This window comes from Hemiscyllium ocellatum, chromosome 4, assembly GCF_020745735.1.
Source record: "Hemiscyllium ocellatum isolate sHemOce1 chromosome 4, sHemOce1.pat.X.cur, whole genome shotgun sequence".
In the NCBI taxonomy this organism is placed as follows: domain Eukaryota; kingdom Metazoa; phylum Chordata; class Chondrichthyes; order Orectolobiformes; family Hemiscylliidae; genus Hemiscyllium; species Hemiscyllium ocellatum.
In genome coordinates, this window is record NC_083404.1 from 102,697,238 (window position 1) to 102,716,967 (window position 19,730).

General features: G+C 40.2%; 1 long non-coding RNA gene across 1 annotated transcript; it reads right to left on the reverse strand.

Moving 5' to 3' along the window:
• Positions 1–8,594: 8,594 nt before the first annotated feature.
• LOC132815038 (uncharacterized) lies at positions 8,595–18,562 on the reverse strand. Its single transcript, XR_009644622.1, has 5 exons — positions 18,207–18,562; positions 17,753–18,090; positions 15,091–15,240; positions 14,136–14,302; positions 8,595–8,721 (listed from the first exon to the last, which is right to left on the reverse strand). It is a non-coding gene; the product is annotated as an uncharacterized LOC132815038 (long non-coding RNA).
• Positions 18,563–19,730: the final 1,168 nt, after the last annotated feature.

Sequence of the window (19,730 nt, forward strand, 5' to 3'; positions counted from 1 at the left end):
ATTAGAATCAGTCCAAACATTATGGCACAGACAGAGAACACAGGGGGCTAACACCTTCAACATAGTATCTGGTGAACACCAACTGTTACAGTTAACCTGAGAATGTAACTTTAAAAACAACGTTTTGCCATTTACATATGAAAGGAGTGAAACTATCATGGTATTCAAACAGATGAAAGACTCAACAAACAATCAAGGTATTTTTCAATGTATAATTTCAGCTATGTCACACTATAAACTTTTGCTATAAATTCTGTGTCTTATAATTGTGTACTCCACAACCATCTGATGAAGGAGCAGTGCTCTGAAAGCTAGTGCTTCCAATTAAACCTTTGGACTATAACCTGGTGTTGTGTGAGTTTTAACTAATGGTAAGTTGTTTGTTACAAGTGAGAATTGTGATTGATCACACTTCTTATATATTATTTTCCACATTCTAAAATAATTTGTTTATTCATGCAATGTTGTTAAGGATATTTCCATTAATGTTTCAGGTCCTTTCACCAGACCACATCCAGCAATATGGAAGATGGTTTTTAGTCAGCTCTAAAGCTAGAATAAAAGCTGCAAGTCTTTCCTGACATTTGGGACTTGAATTTCTTTCTTCTCCCAGTTAATTTTCAAAAACATAACATACTAAACTATTTGTGAATTGTTTATGAAAACTTAGCAAGTGAGTCCAAAAGGTGAATCATTGATTCCTGGTTTGAATCCATATGAATAAATGGTTGTGAATGCTTATAACTTTTGCCTAGACCTAGCTGATATAGAGGAAAGAGTGAGGACTGCAGATGCTGGAGATCAGAGCTGAAAAATGTGTTGCTGGAAAAGCGCCACAGGTCAGGCAGCATCAAAGGAGCAGGAGAATCGATGTTTCGGGCATAAGCCCTTCTTCAGGAATGAGGAAGCTGTGCCAATCAGGCTAAGATAAAAGGTAGGGGGAGGGGCATTGGGAATGCGATAGGTGGAAGGTGGTTAAGGTGAGGGTGATAGGCCAGAGAGGGGGTGGGGGCAAAGAGGTCGGGAAGAAGATTGCAGGTCAAGAAGGCGGTGCTGAGTCTGAGGGTTGGGACTGAGATAAGGTGGGAGGGGAAATGAGGAAGCTGGAGAAATCTGCATTCATCCCTTGTGGTTGAAGGGTTCCTAGGCGGAAGATGAGGCGCTCTTCCTCCAGGCGTCGTGTTGCCATGGTCTGGCGATGGAGGAGACCAAGGACCTGCATGTCCTTGGCGGAGTGGGAGGGGGAGTTAAAGTGTTCCGCCACGGGGAGCTAGGGTTGGTTGGTGCGGGTGTCCCAGAGGTGTTCTCTGAAACCTTCCGCAAGTAGCCGGCCTGTCTCCCCAATATAGAGGAGGCCACATCGGGTGCAGCGGATGCAGTAAATGATGTGTGTGGAGGTGCTGGTGAATTTGTGATGGATATGGAAGGATCCCTTGGGGTCTTGGAGGGAAGTGAGGGGGGAGGTGTGGGTGCAAGTTTTGCATTTCTTGCAATTGCAGGGGAAGGTGCCGTGAGTGGAAGTTGGGTTGGTGGAGGGTGTGGACCTGACAAGGGAGTCAGATTCACACCCCCCACCAACCCAACCTCCACTCCCAGCACCTTCCCCTGCAACCGCAAGAAATGCAAACCTTGCGCCCACACCTCCCCCCTCACTTCCCTCCAAGACCCCAAGAGATCCTTCCATATCCATCACAAATTCACCTGCACCTCCACACACATCATTTACTGCATCCGCTGCACCCGATGTGGCCTTCTCTACATTGGGGAGACAGGCCATCTACTTGCGGACAGTTTCAGAGAACACCTCTGGGACACCAACCAACCAACCCAACCATCCCCTGGCGGAACACTTTAACTCCCCCTCCCACTCCGCCAAGGTCATGCAGGTCCTTGGCCTCCTCCATTGCCAGAATATGGCAACACGATGCCTGGAGGAAGAGCGCCTCATCTTCCGCCTCGGAATCCTCCAACCACAAGGGTTGAATGCAGATTTCTCCAGCTTCCTCATTTCCCCTCCCACCTTATCTCAGTCCCAACCCTCAGACTCAGCACCGCCTTCTTGACCTGCAATTTTCTTCCCGACCTCTCCGCCCCCACCCCCTCTCCGGCCGATCACCCTCACCTTAACCTCCTTCCACCTATCGCATTCCCAACGCCCCTCTGCCAAGTCCCTCCTCCCTACTTTTTATCTTAATCTGCTTGGCACGTACACCTCATTCCTGAAGAAGGGCTTATGCCCAAAGCGTCGATTCTCCTGCTCCTTGGATGCTGCCTGACATGCTGCGCTTTTCCAGCAGGACATTTTCTAGCTGATATAGAGTCATAGAGATGTACAGCATGGAAGCAGACCCTTTGGCCCAACCTGTCCATGCCGACCAGATATCCATAACCCAATCTAGTCCCACCTGCCAGCACTCAGCCCATATTCCTCCAAACCCTTCCTATTTATATACCCATCCAAATGCCTCTTAAATGTTGCAATTGTATCAGCTTCCACCACTTTCTCTGGCAGCTCATTCCATACACGTACCACCCTATGTGTGAAAATATTTTCCCCTTAGGCCTCTTTTATATCTTTCCCCTCTCACCCTAAACCTATGCCCTCTAGTCTGAACTCCCTGACCCCAGGAAAAAGACTTTGTCTACTTACCCTATCCATGCCCCTCATAATTTTGTAAACCTCTATAAGGTCACCCATCAGCCACCGATGCTCCAGGGAAAACAGCCTCAACCTGTTCAGCCTCTCCCTATCACTCATTTCCTCCAACCCTGGCAACATCCTTGTAAATCTTTTCTGAACCCTTTCAAGTTTCACAACATCTTTCTGATAAGAAGGAGACCAGAATTGCATGCAATATTCCAACAGTGGCCTAACCAATGTCCTGTACAGCCGCAACATGACCTCCTAACTCCTGTACTCAATATTCTGACCAACAAAGGAAAGCATACCAAACGCCTTCTTCACTATCCTATCTACCTGCGACTCTACTTTCATGGAGCTATGAACCTGCACTCCGAGGTCTCTTTGTTCAGCAACACTCCCTTGGACCTTATCATTAAGTGTACAAGTCCTGCTAAGATTTGCTTTCCCAAAATGCAGTACCTCACATTTGTCTGAATTAAACTCTGCCACTTCTCAGCCCATTGGCCCATCTAGTCAAGATCCCGTTGCAATCTGAGGTAACCCTCTTCGTTGTCCACTACACCTCCAATTTTTGTGCAGGTATCTGTGCACACGTGCATGTGCAGAGAGTTTGGGACAGGAGTACATCATCTAAGAATAAGAGATCACACACTTAAATTGGAGGTGAAAAGGGATTTCTTCTCTGAGGGAAGTGAATCTGTGGAATTCTTTACTGCAGAAAGCAATTGAAGCTGGATCATTAAGTATATTCAAGACTTGGATGGATAGATTTTTAATCAGTGAATGAAGGGTTACATGGAAAAAGCAAGAACATAGAATTGAGGATTTTTTGGGTCTGTCAAGATTTCACTGAATGGCAGATCAGATTTAAGGGATTTATTTGGTGAATTGATGAGATGCAAAATTCAGATGCAACTTGACATAATGGATCACTGCTGACATCTTGTGTTGGAGTTTCAATTGCAAACTGGGTGATTCCAAATATGAAATTTAATTCAGCTTCTGCTTTGACTTACACAATGTAAAATCTGTACAGTACAGATAGAGGCAATGTTGCCCATCAAGACCATACCGTCCCTTGAAGAGCATCCTACCCTTTCCCCATAGCCCCATATTTACCACAGTTAGCCTATCTTGCCTGGGCACTACAGTATGGCCAATCCACCTAATCTGCACATCTTTGGACTGTGGGAGTAAACCAGAGCAGCCGGAGGAAACCCACACAAGCACAACGTACAAACCCCACACAGTCACCTCAGATTGGAATTGAACCGAGGTCCCTGGCATTGCATTTACTAAAAGCTTGTAGATCATAACAAGTGCACCATTTGAGCTCACCATTAGCTAACATGTTGTTTACTATGGGTTTTGCTTTATCTTGTGCATCACTTCAGGCCTCAGTGTGCTGTATTTTCTTTTCCTGGTACTTTTGCCATTCCTGAATTTTGAACAAGTGAAATCTGTAATGTATTGGCTGGATCCTAATCTACGCTATGCCACACGTGAAGCAGATGTAATGGTATGTAGGACAAGAAGGCGTTCAGATTATCAAGTTGCTGTCTGTTGTAACAATACTTTCATGAAGATGAAAAGCCTGCGGCTCTTATCATTTGTCATTCCTTAGTAATATTCTATAATGAGAAAAATCCAAGATGCATTAAAGTTATTCCTTAATTTAATTTCATTCATTTTGCATTCATTTATAGTATCCAGCTGTCTTTAGCACTTTTGTATTCTTATTTTTCTTCACTTTCACGATGGGTATATGAATAGGAAGAGTTTGGAGGAATGTGGGCCAGGTGCTGGCAGGTGGGACTAGACTGGGTTTAGATATCTGGTGGGCATGGACGAGTTGGACTGAAGGGTCTGTTTCCATGCTGTACATCTCTATGACTCTCTGACTCTAAGTGACTGACTTGTATGATTTCTATAAACATCACATGTTTTATTGTTTCAGTTGATGTGATGCTCCTGGAGTCTGTCAAACCTAACTGATGAGCATTGATGCAGTTAGACCCTTGGACGTACAAATGGCAGTGAATAGTCAAAGCTTGTAATCAAAATTAATTTAGAAATATTCTTTTGTTATCACTAGTTGAAAATTTTTAATTTTTTTCATCTCATGTTGTTCTTGGTAGCAATATAACCAAACATATTTGTAAAAATACTTGTCGTATATATCCTGACATTTATTAAGAAGGTGAGAAGGATATTACACAATTTGGAATCCAATGCCTACCTATTCTGTTGTAAATAAGTACCTTTGAAGGGTAATTCTATGGAAATTCTTGGCTGAGATTGCTGGTTTGTTCTAATATAGGTCAGTACCTAGCAAGGAGACTCAATTCAACTATAGTCACAGCTCGTCTTTTGCAGTTGAGTTTTCTTCCTATTTTTAATCAGTTTCTGTGATCACTATTATCAACATTTTAGGAAGAAAAGTTGAATCTGCAGTGCTACTGAGAGGCAGTTGAGGTTTCTTTCCCCCTGGCTCAATGAAAGGAACAACATTCATAATTTTACAGAAATATGAATTTAATGTTTCTTTGCTGATTTGCAGTTGAATTTTAAAAGATTTTGAAGCAGTGTTGTGTTATTTTGGACGGCATCTGCATCTTGACATCTCAATCTCAATTTAATCCATTTTAAATAAGGGGACAGAATATAAACTAGACATTATTTTTTTAACTACCAAACCAAGGAACAGAGTGACAATACATTTTCTTGTGCTGTTACACAAAACCATATGAGTGGCAGATGGTTGGTGTTTGTTATATTATTTTGAATTTTACCAGCATTAAATCTGAAAATTGACACAATCTAGGTTCAATCTGTGCTGAAAAAGCAATTTATTTTCCATTGCTAAAGAAAATTGTGACACACTTTCATCGACTAGTGGGGGGGAAAAAAATCGAAGTCCCCGATCCTGTTTGCAATCAAGTTTCCCTTGCTTGGAGTAAATCTGTAATGATGTTAAAACATTGAAAATTTGTATAAATGTATAAATCTCAATAGTATTTAGGAATTAGGAACAAATGCTAATAATGTCCATGACCGAATAAAAAAACATTTGATTTTGTAAAAATAACTTTGATAAGAGAAAGCGCTGTGGTGGTGGGAATCTGTTATTGGAGCAAGTGTGCTGCTTTAATGAAACCTTCCTCAATTACAGTTTGCAACTCTTTTGTATACATTAAGACACTTAATCCCAAGGAGACTATAGCAACCGTTGAATTTACAGGTCGATTCCAGGAGCATTTGCTCATTAGATATTGTTCAGCCAACATTATAATTGATCACCAGACATTTTGTAAATGACCCAAGAATTGTTCCCCGGAGAGTATTATGTGGGTTTGTGTTTTCTGCTGCAACTATTCTTTGTCAGTCTGCAGAAAGTGTTAATCTGTAACCCTGTTATTCATGGTAGCAGTTCCAGTTTTCATCACAGAATTGAGTAGTGGAATAGCATTTATTCGGTGATCTAATTTTTAAATTGGTTCTTAAGATGTACACAATGTTACAAGATCCCATTTATTCACATAAACATTTTAATTTTTCTGCTGAGTTGTGGGGATAGTTTCCTTCTCAGTAAAGGGTGGAAAGGGCAGAGTAATCCCCTGGTAACAACTTTGTGTTGTTCTAATTCCAACAGATAATCATCCTGGAAATGTCATTTCATATTCCAGAAAGAAACCTGGATTGATAAGATTTTTTTTTCAACATTTTGTGGTTGGTTAATGTTGTGATTAGTTACAGAAACTCATGTATTCTCTTAACATGAGGTTATTGTGCAAAAGATGAACAAAAGCAACCAAAGGTAGACATATATAGAACACAGTTGGAAACATCTTAACAAGCAGAATAAAACAGTTTCAACCTGTTTCCCAACACTCTATTTGTTACAGACACTCCATTCCAGAGAAAGAGGAACTTTTACCTCTATATCAACTCATTAAGTTGTTACAAAATTAACTTTCCCCAATTTCCTTTCATTAATTACATGCCTCCCTATCAAGAAAAAGTTTTCATCTCAAACTGTGACATTTTACTTGCAGTTCTGAATGACAAATTCTCTGTGTACCTGGTGAATGGTGGTGGTCCCATTGCTGATTCTTGTGAAATACTGCTAGCTACCTTTTTCTATTCTATCTGATCCTTATTATCTTTTTCATTTGTAACCAGCATGCTGTCCGTTTCGTTATTTGTTTCCCTAACTCCGTATGTTATGATATAATAATGATTCTACTGTGCAGTTTCAGAAATGTTTCTGAATCCAAATATATTACATTTACTGCATTACCTTTAGCTATCCTGTTATTTCAAATCATTTAATAAGGTTGTTCAGGCATGACCTTTCCTTTTGGAATTCACGCTGACTACTCTCATTTTTAGTTTCTCAATGTTTTATGCATATAAATTTTATGCATATATCATTATCTCTTTCTTTTGCCTTTAGCATTTAACCAATTTATGTATAGTTCTCAAGATGTTTTCAATTTCCGTTTTTATATATATAGGAAGCATGTAAGCACACTGCCAGTTCTCTCACACTATTCCCTTTTCTAATGACTTTTTATGTGTGTAGTAATGCCTAATGTACTTTAATGTGCATCTTGAGGATAAAAGATCTATTATTACTTTATCTTCTCTAATACAAGCCTTTACTGAAATTTCAACATAAGCCCAAAAAACAGCTTGTCACCTTAGATTAAGTATATTGTAGTCTTCCACATTCAAACTGAAGTTTGTTGATTTCAGACTGCAATCTCTGCCTGCCTTTTGTTATTCCTGCACAGTTTTCGGTTTTCCCACCTTCTCCTTTACTCCAGGCTGGCAGCTGTCCATCACACCTTCTCCAGCCATTTCGTTTGTTTCTTTCCTTGTTCGATTACTACTGACACAAAAACTAAAATTGCTGGAAAAGCTCAGCAAGTCAGACAGCATCTGTGGAGAGTTAACATTTTGGGTCAGTTTTCCAGCAATTTCTGATTTGCTGCATCTGCAGTTCTTTCAATGTTTTATCTATTATTACTGTTCTGGCCTTGCACCACAACACTTTAATTTAATTTAATTTCGCCTCTCTTCCACGTTAGGAGAGCTTCCCTTTTGTTCTTTTCCAACCCTCCTCATTTCACGTATTTAAAAACAAGCATGTTGCCTGACTTGAGTAGTTCCAACATTTTCTGTTGCCTTCTTTTCCATTCTCCATAATGATTACTTTATCAATTCTTCTTCCCCTCTATCCCTCCCAATCTTTCTGTCCTGTATGTCTTTACACCTTTTCTCAGTATCTTTTTGTAATATCATGTCCACCATGTTAGTTTCCTGGGTAATTACTGACAGAAAGCAAATTGGCAGAAATATTATCAACTGTATTCTTTAGTGAACCCATCCCAAACCTGAACTGTAATTTTTAAAATGGTGCTCATGGACTAATTTTGTTTTCCTTTTCTATCCCTTCATGGTTTTTCTTAATTCTTTCTCTGCAACTTTTCTCATTCGCCTTTGTTGTCATCTCCTTTCTTGCCTTTATAGATCAACCTGATTCAGGCATGTTATGACATCGCTCTGAAACAGGTGGGACTTGAACCCAGAGCTCCTGGCCCAGAGGTAGGGACACTACCACTGTGCCACAAGGGCGCTATTATGCACCTTTTATTGGGAATTCTTATGAGAAGTGCACGCTCACAAAGCGAGTGGAACCTATGAGATTGCAGATGTAACGCTGTTTAATAATAAGGGCAATGTCACAGCAGTTGGGGTGGTCAGATGGTTCATGAGTTATTTTCACCGACCTACCCGGACATAATCTGGCAGTGACACTGCTGCTATGCCACAGGACCTCTTTGTTTATTTCTCTTTCTTTAGTTTCAGTTTTACTTTTATTTGCTTCTCTATCTGTTTCTCTGTGTGTTGGTCATGGCTGATTTGGTAGAACACTCACCTCTGAATCACAAGGTCACAGGTTCAATACCCGCTGCAGATCTTGATCGTGAAAATAAAGATGGACATTGAGTGTAGTTGTGAAGAGGTCCCAGCTGTCTCTTTGGACGGGATGAAAAATTCACGGCACTATTCTGAAGAAGAACAGGGGAGTTATTTTCGATGCTCTCATTAATGCATCCTTGATCAACATCACAAAAACTACAAATGGTCAGGTCATTATTTTTAAACACCAAAAGAATTCTGGATGCTGTAAATCAGAAACAAAAGAGTTTGCTGGTAAAGATCAGCAAATTTGGCAGCATTTGTGGAGAGAAATCAAAGTGAACCGTAACATTCTGAAGAAGGGTCGCTGGATCTGAAACATTAACTTTGATTCCTCTGCGTAGGTGTTGCCAGACCTGCTGAGCTTTTCCAGCAAACTCTGTTTTGTGTAAGACATTATTTTTGTTATGCATAGGAGTTTGCTGAGACCAAATAATTAATACCTGCATTAGAACAGTTTGTACACTCTGAAAAGTATTTAATCATCTGTCAGGTACAGGTACTTGAAGGAGTCCTGTGCTTGTGAAGAACACTATATAAATGCAATTTGTCTTTCCTTATTTATACTGTGCTGTTATTAGCTTTGTCTTGTTTTACGTGCAATATATTACTTTCCTATTTATCACCATTGTACATGCTTCCTATTACTCTTCTATTTCTTTGTTATCTTTTTTAATTATTATTTTCCCTAATTGCAATCTTATCACCGCAAAATCTTTTTTTTTTCCCAATTTATTAGTTTGGTCTTGGACCTATTTGCATCCTTTTTGACCCTGATTTTAATACACTATAATTGCTGTTGCCTAAAGGTACCCCAACACTTGCTTCTCATTATGACCCCTCCTACCAGTTTTGTAACTTCACAGCCACTACAACAGCTAACAAAAGCAATGATTTAAAAAACGTATACTTTTTGTGTTGGATGACGAAAGGGTTTTTCATTTTCTGTTATGCCCGTACTAATATTACATGTCTTCATCAGGGCAATACACACAACCAGTGGAAAGCTGAAACGGGCAGTGTTGCAGTTTACTCCGGCCAGCTGGACGTACGTTCGGTGGTTTGACCCAAAATCTTCCTTTCAGAGGTTGGCTGGAATCTACCTCTTCCTAATTATCTGGCAGGTAACAAACATAAATTTGCAGAGCAAATGTGACGTCTCATTCTGAGAAAGATGTTTCTTTGTGACTTATTGGATGCAACTTTCAATTTCAGTGGGGCTAGAAATTGGGCGAAAGCAGATCAGTCCCCCATCCTGTTGTGCTGATGATGGATCTGCCTCAGCACTCTACCTTCTAGATCATACCCACTCCTCCTGAAATTGCACCTCTCACTCTTTTGTCACTTTGTTTAACCCCATGTTGTAGTGTCAATGGTGTGGGAAGTGTGGGATAAAAATGAAGGAAAGAGAGGAAACACCAAATGAGAAAGAAAGAACACAATGGGAGAGAGTAAAACAAGTGAAGTGGAGAGAGAGGGACGTCTGGCCGTGCCAGTAAGAGAACTGTGAAATCTCGGACCCATTTTCTCACTTCCATAAGCCAGTGGTTTGTGAGTTAATAAAACCTTTTTATTGGTTTGGCCTGAGCTGGACTATTTTGAAAGCACAGTACTGCATCATCTTTGGTTGAACATTCTGCTGGTGTTTGCCCACTTGCCCAACTGCTCAATGCTTGAGACTGTGAGGTACGTGAAATGGTGTTGTTCCTTACGGGAAATCTAACTGACATTTAACAGTTCAGCTCTTTGCTGTATGTGGAGAAAGTGAGGACTGCAGATGCCGGAGATCAGAGTCGAGAGTGTGTGCTGGAAGAGCACAGCAGCATCCAAGGAGCAGGAGAATTGATATTTCAGGTGTTTTGGGCTTATGCCCAAAACGTTGATTCTCCTGCTCCTCGGATGCTGCTTGACTTGCTGTGCTTTTCCAGCACACACTCTCAACTCTGTTGAATGTGGAGCTTTGAACTGATGGGATGAAAACCTGATGAGAATTGAAGCATATTTTGGTAGTTATTAATTAATTTTAATTTAAGTCTGGGTGGAGTGGAGGGAGAATGAAAGCTGGTGCTTTAAATTGTATGGAACCTTCAAAATAGATACTATACTTGGTTGGAAATCTTGTAGTTATAAGGATAGCAACAGTCTCTGCAGCCTAATTTATCTCCTGTTAGTGGTGCAAGGAATTAATGTTCATGTAACTGTGAAGGATGTAGTCTTATCAAATTTCACTGCTTATTTTTAATATACGATGAAATAAATGCAAATCTGATGTCTAGTTTGCATTTCTACAACATGTTACTTCACTGATTTCGTTCTTCTCTGAAATGATATTGAAATCCCTTCTTCTTGCCTTTGTTATCTGCAGACTCCATTATTCCAGTACACTCCTGGTTAATCTCCCACATAAACTTCATAAACTTGAGCTTATTTAAAACTCCAAGGCCCGTATCTTAACGTGCAGCAAGTTCCATTTCTCTGTCACCATTGTGTTTGCTGATTTTCATTGCCTTCTGATCAAGCATCATTATGATTTTAAAATTTTCATCCTTGTTTTCAAATTCCTCCATGATTTCATTCCCTCCTGACTTCTTAGTTTATTCCAGCCCCATAACTCTCTGAGATTAGCACTCTGCTCATTCTGCCAACGTCTGCCCTTACATTTTGCAGCATTTGTGGATATGTTGTGGTTCTGTTCGCCGAGCTGAGAATTTGTGTTGCAGACGTTTCGTCCCCTGTCTAGGTGACATCCTCAGTGCTTGGGAGCCTCCTGTGAAGTGCTTCTGTGATGTTTCCTCCGGCATTTATAGTGGTTTTTCTCTGCCGCTTCCGGTTCCAGCTGTACTCTATCAACATGTATGTCATTACATACAGGTTTCATGTCGGTAACATGTTTCCTGTATATCCAGTAAGCTTTGATTTAGTAGATTACATTAATATCAACCAATTTTCATTAGAAAACCTTGAACACATCTGTTGAATATTTTATCAAGTTGTGTAAGTTAGCTGGGAGACATCCAAGTTTTAGCTTGTGAAAGTTAGCAAGTATATTGTGAAATAGTTAACTGTTCTAATACCTCCATGCGGGACACTGAAATTATTTACAATTTCATGGCATATTAAGAAAGTTCAAAAAGTTATTTGAGTTCATTATACGTTTTTTTCTGTTTTTTAGTTGACTGAACTGAACACCTTTTTCTTGAAGCACGTCTTTGTGTTTCAAGCAGGCCATGTGCTGAGTTATGGTAGAATTCTCTTCATTGGTGTGATCACAGCTCCGACTGTACGGTAAAGCTCCTTTATCACTTGTTTTCAAATGTACTGTTGATCTCCTGTAGCATTGCTTACATGTATAAAATTAATAATTGTTTTCTAATTTTAATCTGCTGCTGATAATATGTGTTTTCTTCTAATTATTTGTCTCCAGTCTTTTTCTCCTAAATTTTCCTCACTCTTGTTCATTATTTTTCCCTCTCAAGTATCACCCTTCCGTACCATCCCTTTTGGAATAGCTACTTGTAGGAAGTTTTATATCAGAGCAGTAGAAGACTTTCAAAAAGGAAATCGTGAAAACACAGGACCAACATATTCCTGTAAAAGTGAAGGGTGGGACCAAGTCCAGAAACTCCTGGATATCGAGGAAGTACAGAACTGGAAAAGGTTTATGTAAAAAAGGGAGCTTGTGGTAGAAGTGGAGGGCTCAAAGCATCAATAGCTCTAGAGGTGTATAGAAAGCTCAGGACACGTGAAGAGACTGTAGGTCTGTAATACAGAGGAGGTGGTAGGACACTGCGAACCGGAATTTCTGAAACTAATACAAAGCATCAGAGGAATCGTGGAAGCAAGTGGAAAGGGACTAGACAAGAGGAGAAACGAAAACCACAACTCAGCTTATGCTCACCCTGGACAACTTCTCTTTTAACTCCTTTCACTTCCTTCAAGACAAAGGTGTGACCATGGGTACCCGTATGTACCCCAGTTAAGCCTTTTTTGTTGTGGAGTACGTTTTCATGTTCCAGTCCGATTCTGGCTCCCACCCACAACTCTTTCTCTGGTACATCAATGACATCATCAATACTACCTCCTTCTCTCATCTGGAATTGGATAAGTTATTGATTTTGCTTCCGATTTTCACCCCACTCTAACGTTCACATGGTCAACCTCTGACTTCTCTCTTCCCTTCCTCGACATTTGTTTCCATTTTGGAGATAGGCTGGCTACCAATGTCCATTATAAACCAATTGACTCCCACAGTTGCCTTGATTATATACCCTCATACCCTGCTTCCTGTAAACACTCCATCCCATTCTCCCAGTTCATCTATGGCACATCTGTTCTGATGATGGCAACCTCAATAACGAGTCCTCTAAAATGTCCACGTTCTTCCACAAGCAAGGATTCCCCAGTGCCGTAACTGACAGGACACTCAACTGAGTGTAACCCACCTCTCACACCTGAGACCCTCTCTTTCCTTACACAACAGTGATAGGGTCCCCCTTGTCCTCACTTACCATCGTATCAGCATCCATATCTGAGAGGATCATTAGCCACTATTTCCAACACCACATTAGGGGTGTTGCTTGAGACACACATTCTCCTCCCTTCTAGTCAGTCTTCCGCAAGGACCATTCCCTCCAGACCACCTGGTCCACTCCTCCTGCACTCCCAATACATCCCCACAGTCTCACGTCCCTTCCAATGCAATTGCAGAAAGTGGTACCATCTGCCCATTTACTTTCTCCTTCCTCAGTATCCAAGGTCTCAAACACACCTTCCAGGTGAAACAGCACTTTATCTGCACTTCACTGAATCCAGTCTACTGTATTTGCTGCTCACAGCATGGTCTCCCCTACATTGGGGAAATAAAGTACAGCTTGGGTGACTGCTTCACAGAATACTTACTTTCTGTCGACAAAAAAAGGCCTTGAGCTTCCAGCTACTTGCTACTTCAACATACCACCTTGTTCTCTGGCCAACATTATCTCAGGCTTCTGCAGCGCTCCAGCGAAATTTGATGCAAACTGGAAGAACAGGAGGTCAGTTTCCGAGAGTGGTCAGTGAAAACTTGCTACAAGTAGCAATCGAGGGGAATAGCCTTTCAGGGAAAACTAGATAGGGATAGAAAAATATGCTGATTGGGTTAAATGAAAAGTGGTGGAACCGCTGTTTGTGAAATGTGTCTGATGGGCCGACTGGCCCTTTTCTCTGCTATTGATTCTAAATCAGACCCAGTGAGGAGTTCCTGTTGGTTCGAATCCAGACCTTGCTCCATCAAAAGGGCTGGAGAAAGAAAAAGGCAAGATAAACGAACCAGCCGTGACTGTTTTCTAAGTCAAAGGGTTCATGCATGCTGTAGGTGCTTGGGTTAAAGATAACTGTCAAGGAAATTACAGCGTAGCTGGTGGGACTGAAGTACACAGGTGCAGCAAAAGGACAAACAGAGAACAAATGCTATTGCAGTAAACATTTTCCTTTTTACAGAAATCAGTACTAATGCCGAGATTACCTGCTCATATTTTGTCCACATCTCCTTTGGAAGGATTGGATGCTTCAGGCTCAAATCCAAAGCTCGCTTTATGCGGAACATTCACTCATTGTAAAGGTTTTCAGGTAATCGTTTTATAGCTTCTTGCACATCATCATCTTCATACAGTGTGTCATTCCGCACGAGTCCTAAAAACAAACACAGTTTATTTTTTGTGGTAATTTAGAGAATGTATCTTACTGAATGGTAATTCTTTAAAACAAGAAAATATATAGTACTGAAGGAGAATTGACTTACGAGATAAGAATGATGGATAATGGTAGTAAACCATAAATAAAAATGGGAAAAGCTATGTTTTAAGGTTGCATTTTATGGTTCATATGGAAGGTCTCTATTTCAAGAAATGGATTTTTCTTAATTATTAAAAAAAGGTCAGAGGAAGGCCATGAGAATAATAACTACTTTGAAATCTCCTAGCTATCAGCATAGAATTAGACAGCAGAGAATTTTTTCATCTAAATAACTGGACTTTGGAAAGATTTGAAAGGAGTATTAAAAGTAATGAAAGAGTTAGTCAAATAAGCACAGAACTAACTTAGGTCACAAGAGATTTTTTTTCTCTATCAAAAATCATCAACTTCATTTTCTTTTCTCCAGTACTCTCCAGCTGTTTTCCTATGTTTTTGCACCTTTTAGGAGTTACTTTCCATTTGGGATCATAATTCTTAATAACACCATGTCTGTATTGGAAATACTCAGTGGACTGAATGTCCTCTTTCCTGTCGTTTCAGATGTCTGCAATCCACAAGAATTTAATTCTTGAGTGGAAGTTAAATAAAAGAAAATTAACCATGAAGCTTGGGCAAATAAAGATAGCTAGCACTTGTGAGGAAGAGTCAGCTAGGAGAGTCTGCTGCATCAATGCCCCCAAAGTACTTTAATTATTTAGATTTATTTTCATAGAATCATTACATACCTAGAAGGACCAGCTTGGTTAGCGTCTCTGATTGGTCAACATAGTCACACAAGGTAAATGAGGTAGGAGGGGGTGAAGGACTTGCCTCAATTTGCAAAGCCTCTTCTTCAGGTAATTCATCAAATGGAGAATAAGGTGGAACATCTAATTCTGAGATTTGAATAAAAATATTAAATTAATTGAAGAGTACAATTGCAGAGCAGAGCAGAACAGATGCAAGGTCCTCTTCATACTTAACACTTTTTCTTTTAACCACACATGTAGTAGATTTCATGGAATTATAAGGCACAGAAATGGGCTATTTGGGTCAACCAGTCAATGCCAGTGGTTCTGAAGGATCATACTGGACTCAACATTAATTTTGTCTTTCTTTTCACATATACTACCAGACCTGCTGAGTTTCTCCAGCATTAACTGTGTTTGTTTCATATCAGTGGTTTTGCTCAACTTAAACCTTCTCACCTTACCTATTCAAACCTTTACTCCCTTCTCCCAAATCTGCTTGTTTACCTGTGCCTTAAATTCTTAACTATAGGATTTAACCAAATCCTATGGCAGGAAGTTTCACAATTCTTCAGATAGATTGTTACTTTTGATTTCCCTTTTGAATGTGGTGACATCCTATATTGATGGCCTGTAGTTATGCTCTCCCCACAAGAAGCAACTTTTCGTGAGCACTCTATCAAAATCTTTAGTAATTTTAAAGGTCTCCTTTCAGCCTTTTTGCCCAAGAATAACAGACTCATCTGTTAATCGTTTCCTATGTCTATCCACGCATTTATGGTATCATCCTTATAATTCTTCTCTGCATTCTTTACAGTCATGACTTGGAGATGCCGGTGTTGGACTGGGGTGTACAAAGTTAAAAAATCACACAACACCAGATTATAGTCTAACAGGTTTAACTGGAAGCACACGAGTTTTTGGAGCGCTCCTCCTTCATCAGGTGGTTGCTTCCAATTAAACCTGTTGGGACTATTTCCTGGTGTTGTGTGATTTTCAACTTCTTTACAATCCTTCTCTACTTTTCTCTGATAAGACACTTCTGAGTACTGAACATGACCCAATATCTCACCTGTCTCTGTGACATACGTTGTTTATAATGCTCCTATTAAGTGCCTATTCATTACATTACAGATGTTATACAAGTTGTTGCTGTATAGCAATTTACATAATATAATGATCAGAACAATATGCAGTACATTCAGTGTAGTCTAAGCAAGGTTTGATATAGGTTGAGCATAGCTTCCCTACTTTTCAATTCTATCCCTCTTGAAACAAAGATGAGTGTTTGGTGTACTTCATTTTTAATGACTTAGCTAACTTTTGGCACAACCTTTAGCAATTGGTGCATTTATTCTCCCTGGACCCCTTTATAGTTTACCTCTACCTCACGTAGACTGCATCTTCTAAGTAATTAGTGACCTCCTTATTCTTCCTAGAAAATATAATCCCTCATAGTTATCTGTGTTGAAATTGATTTGCCAATTATTTTTCCACTCTGCAAGTTTATTAATGCACTTCTGTAATTTGTTAGCAGACTTCCTCAGAATTGAGTATCCATTCTCCCCCACTCCTGTCCGAATTTGCTTTTGATTCTAGACCTGTTTATTTCCAGCAGTTTCTGTTTTCGTTTCAGATTTCCAACGTCCGCAGTACCTTGCTGTTGTGGTCAGCTAACCTTCCTACTTTCCTAACAATCATGAGGCACTTTATTTGTGGTCAATGTTGTAGAACTTCTCAGATCTAATGTGATTCTTAACACCATTCAAAAGTAAGACCTGTAAGTATGTAATCAGGAAACTCCATTATGAGACATGTATAGCTCCACTGAATATTACTGGAACTAACCAATTTAATTTCTTTCAGCTCGATAAAAGTTCAATACAGTGCATCACTAATTCATACAATTTAGGGACATTACAAGTATCACATAAAATTTATGTATCTGTAATGTTGCTACCTCATGTGTGTGCACTGCATAGGTTTGGTCTGTAGTTTGAACTCAGTCACATAACAAGTACATGGAAGGGTTAGCAATACATATCCAAATCCCAGGTGAAGACAGGCTTAGACTATGTGGTGCTGACCTCACTTGGTCAATTAGTCTATGTATGCTTAACACTTATTAGAAAAATAAATTGATATTTGAGTGAGGTACCACAAGATAAAAACGTAAAAGCACATTTCAATTATGGATAACTGATACAAAGGCATTTAAAAGGCACCTTTAACAGAATACAATATTCCAAGGAGCTTCAGGCTATTTAATAAGATTTCACACTGAGCTACTCAAGGTGCCAGTAAGATAGACTTGATCAAAGGAAGACAAAGGTAAAGAGGTTTAGGGAAGGCTTCCAGAGTTTAGGACCCAGCCAGCCAGCTAATTGAAGATGAACTCAGGTCAATTTGATATTGAAGCCTTCTTAACAGCACAAACACCATCGTTCTGTATGTGTTCACATCAAGATGCAGAAAAATTCTTGCAATGGCATTTCATTGATCTAATGGATCAGCCCTGGTTCATTAGCTGAATTAAAGATGTGCAACTAGTGGAGTGAGCTATGAAGAAGAAACTGTCAGCATCTAGTTGTTCTATAATGTATTAAATGTATGCCAATTTACATATTGAATGCATTCAACAAAACAAAACATAGCTTACCCACAGATTGTACATCTTTCACCACACAAGGCAGTTCTGTTTTGCCATGGGTATGATCTGTATTTAGAAAAATACAGCTTTCTGTGAACCGGTATCCACTGTCATCTTCTTTACTTGGTGGCAAACCTGATGCTGAAGAACTCAACATCCAGAGTTTTTGAGTCAAAAGGCATTGACGTGCATCTAAACCAAAGTGACTTTGAAGTCTATAGGCTCTGATAGACACCACTTTTATTTCTTGCTTTGAAGATCAAACTAGACCAATAACTCTCAATGAAGACCATCGGTAACAAATGCGGTGGCACAGTGAGGACATTTCTGTTCAATTTAACATGAACCTGTAAACAATAAATGTAATGAGTAAATAGTAATTGTATTCATTAGAATTGCGGTAAAAGTTAAGTTAAAGTTAAAATTAAGTGTTTCAAAGCATTAAAACACTTTGGATACTTACAGATTTGAAATAATAGATCAAAATATGAAATGTAGACCATGGGCTGAATTTTCATTCTGGGATTGCGACTCTGGCACGGGTACATTTCCGGGTCCTGACCCCATCAAATACACCTGATGTACAACACGAGTTTTAACCAGAAGGCCAGTTCAAACTTTGTGAAAAGATTTGTAGCTCGGGTGCTCGTTGTTGTGGTTCTGTTCGCCGAGCTGGGAATTTGTGTTGCAGACGTTTCGTCCCCTGTCTAGGTGACATCCTCAGTGCTTGGGAGCCTCCGGTGAAGCGCTTCTGTGATCTTTCCTCCGGCATTTGTAGTGGTTTGAATCTGCCGCTTCTGGTTGTCTATTCCAGCTTTCCGTTGCAGTGGCCGGTATATTGGTCGATGTGCTTATTGATTGAATCTGTGGATGAGTGCTATGCCTCTAGGAATTCCTTGGCTGTTCTCTATTTGGCTTGTCCTATAATAGTAGTGTTGTCCCAATCAAATTCATGTTGCTTGTCATCTGCGTGTGTAGCTACTAAGGATAGCTGGTCGTGTCATTTTGTGGCTAGTTGGTGTTCATGGATGCGGATTGTTAGCTGCCTTCCTGTTTGTCCTATGTTGTGTTTTGTGCAGTCCTTGCATGGGATTTTGTACACTACATTGGTTTTGCTCATGCTGTGTATCGGGTCCTTCGTTCTGGTGAGTTGTTGTCTGAGAGTGGCTGTTGGTTTGTGTGCTGTTATGAGTCCTAGTGGTCATAGTAGTCTGGCTGTCAGTTCAGAAATGTTCTTGATGTATGGTAACGTGGCTAGTCCTTTGGGCTGTGGCATGTCCTCGTTCCGTTGTCTTTCCCTTAGGCATCTGTTGATGAAATTGCGCGGGTATCCGTTTTTGGTGAATATGTTGTATAGGTGTTCTTCTTCCTCTTTTTGCAGTTCTGGTGTACTGCAGTGTGTTGTAGCCCTTTTGAATAGTGTCTTGATGCAATTTCTTTTGTGGGTTGGGGTGGTTGCTTTCGTAGTTCAGGACTTGGTCTGTGTGTGTGGCTTTTCTGTATACCTTTGTGGTGAATTCTTTGTTCAGTGTTCTCTGTACCATCACGTCTAGGAATGGGAGTTAGTTGTCCTTTTCTTCCTCTCTCGTGAATTGGATTTCTGTGAGTGTGGCATTGATGATCCGGTGTGTGTTCTCTATTTTTGTGTTTTTAATGATTACAAAAGGTGTCAGCCACATATCTGACCCAGAATTTGAGTTGAATTTGTGTTAAGACTGTTTGTTCTAATCTTTGCATTACCGCTTCTGCTATGAACCCAGAGATGGGTGAGCCCATGGGTGTGCCGTTGATTTGTTCATATATTTGGTTGTTGAATGTGAAGTGTGTTGTGAGGCACAGGTCCAGTAGTTTGAGTATGCCGTCTTTGTTGATAGGTTCAACGTCCTGTTGTCTGTTCTGTATGTCCAGCAGGTTGGCTATTGTTTCTCTGGCTAGGGTTTTGTCGATAGAGGTGAACAGTGCCGTTACATCGAATGAGACCATGGTT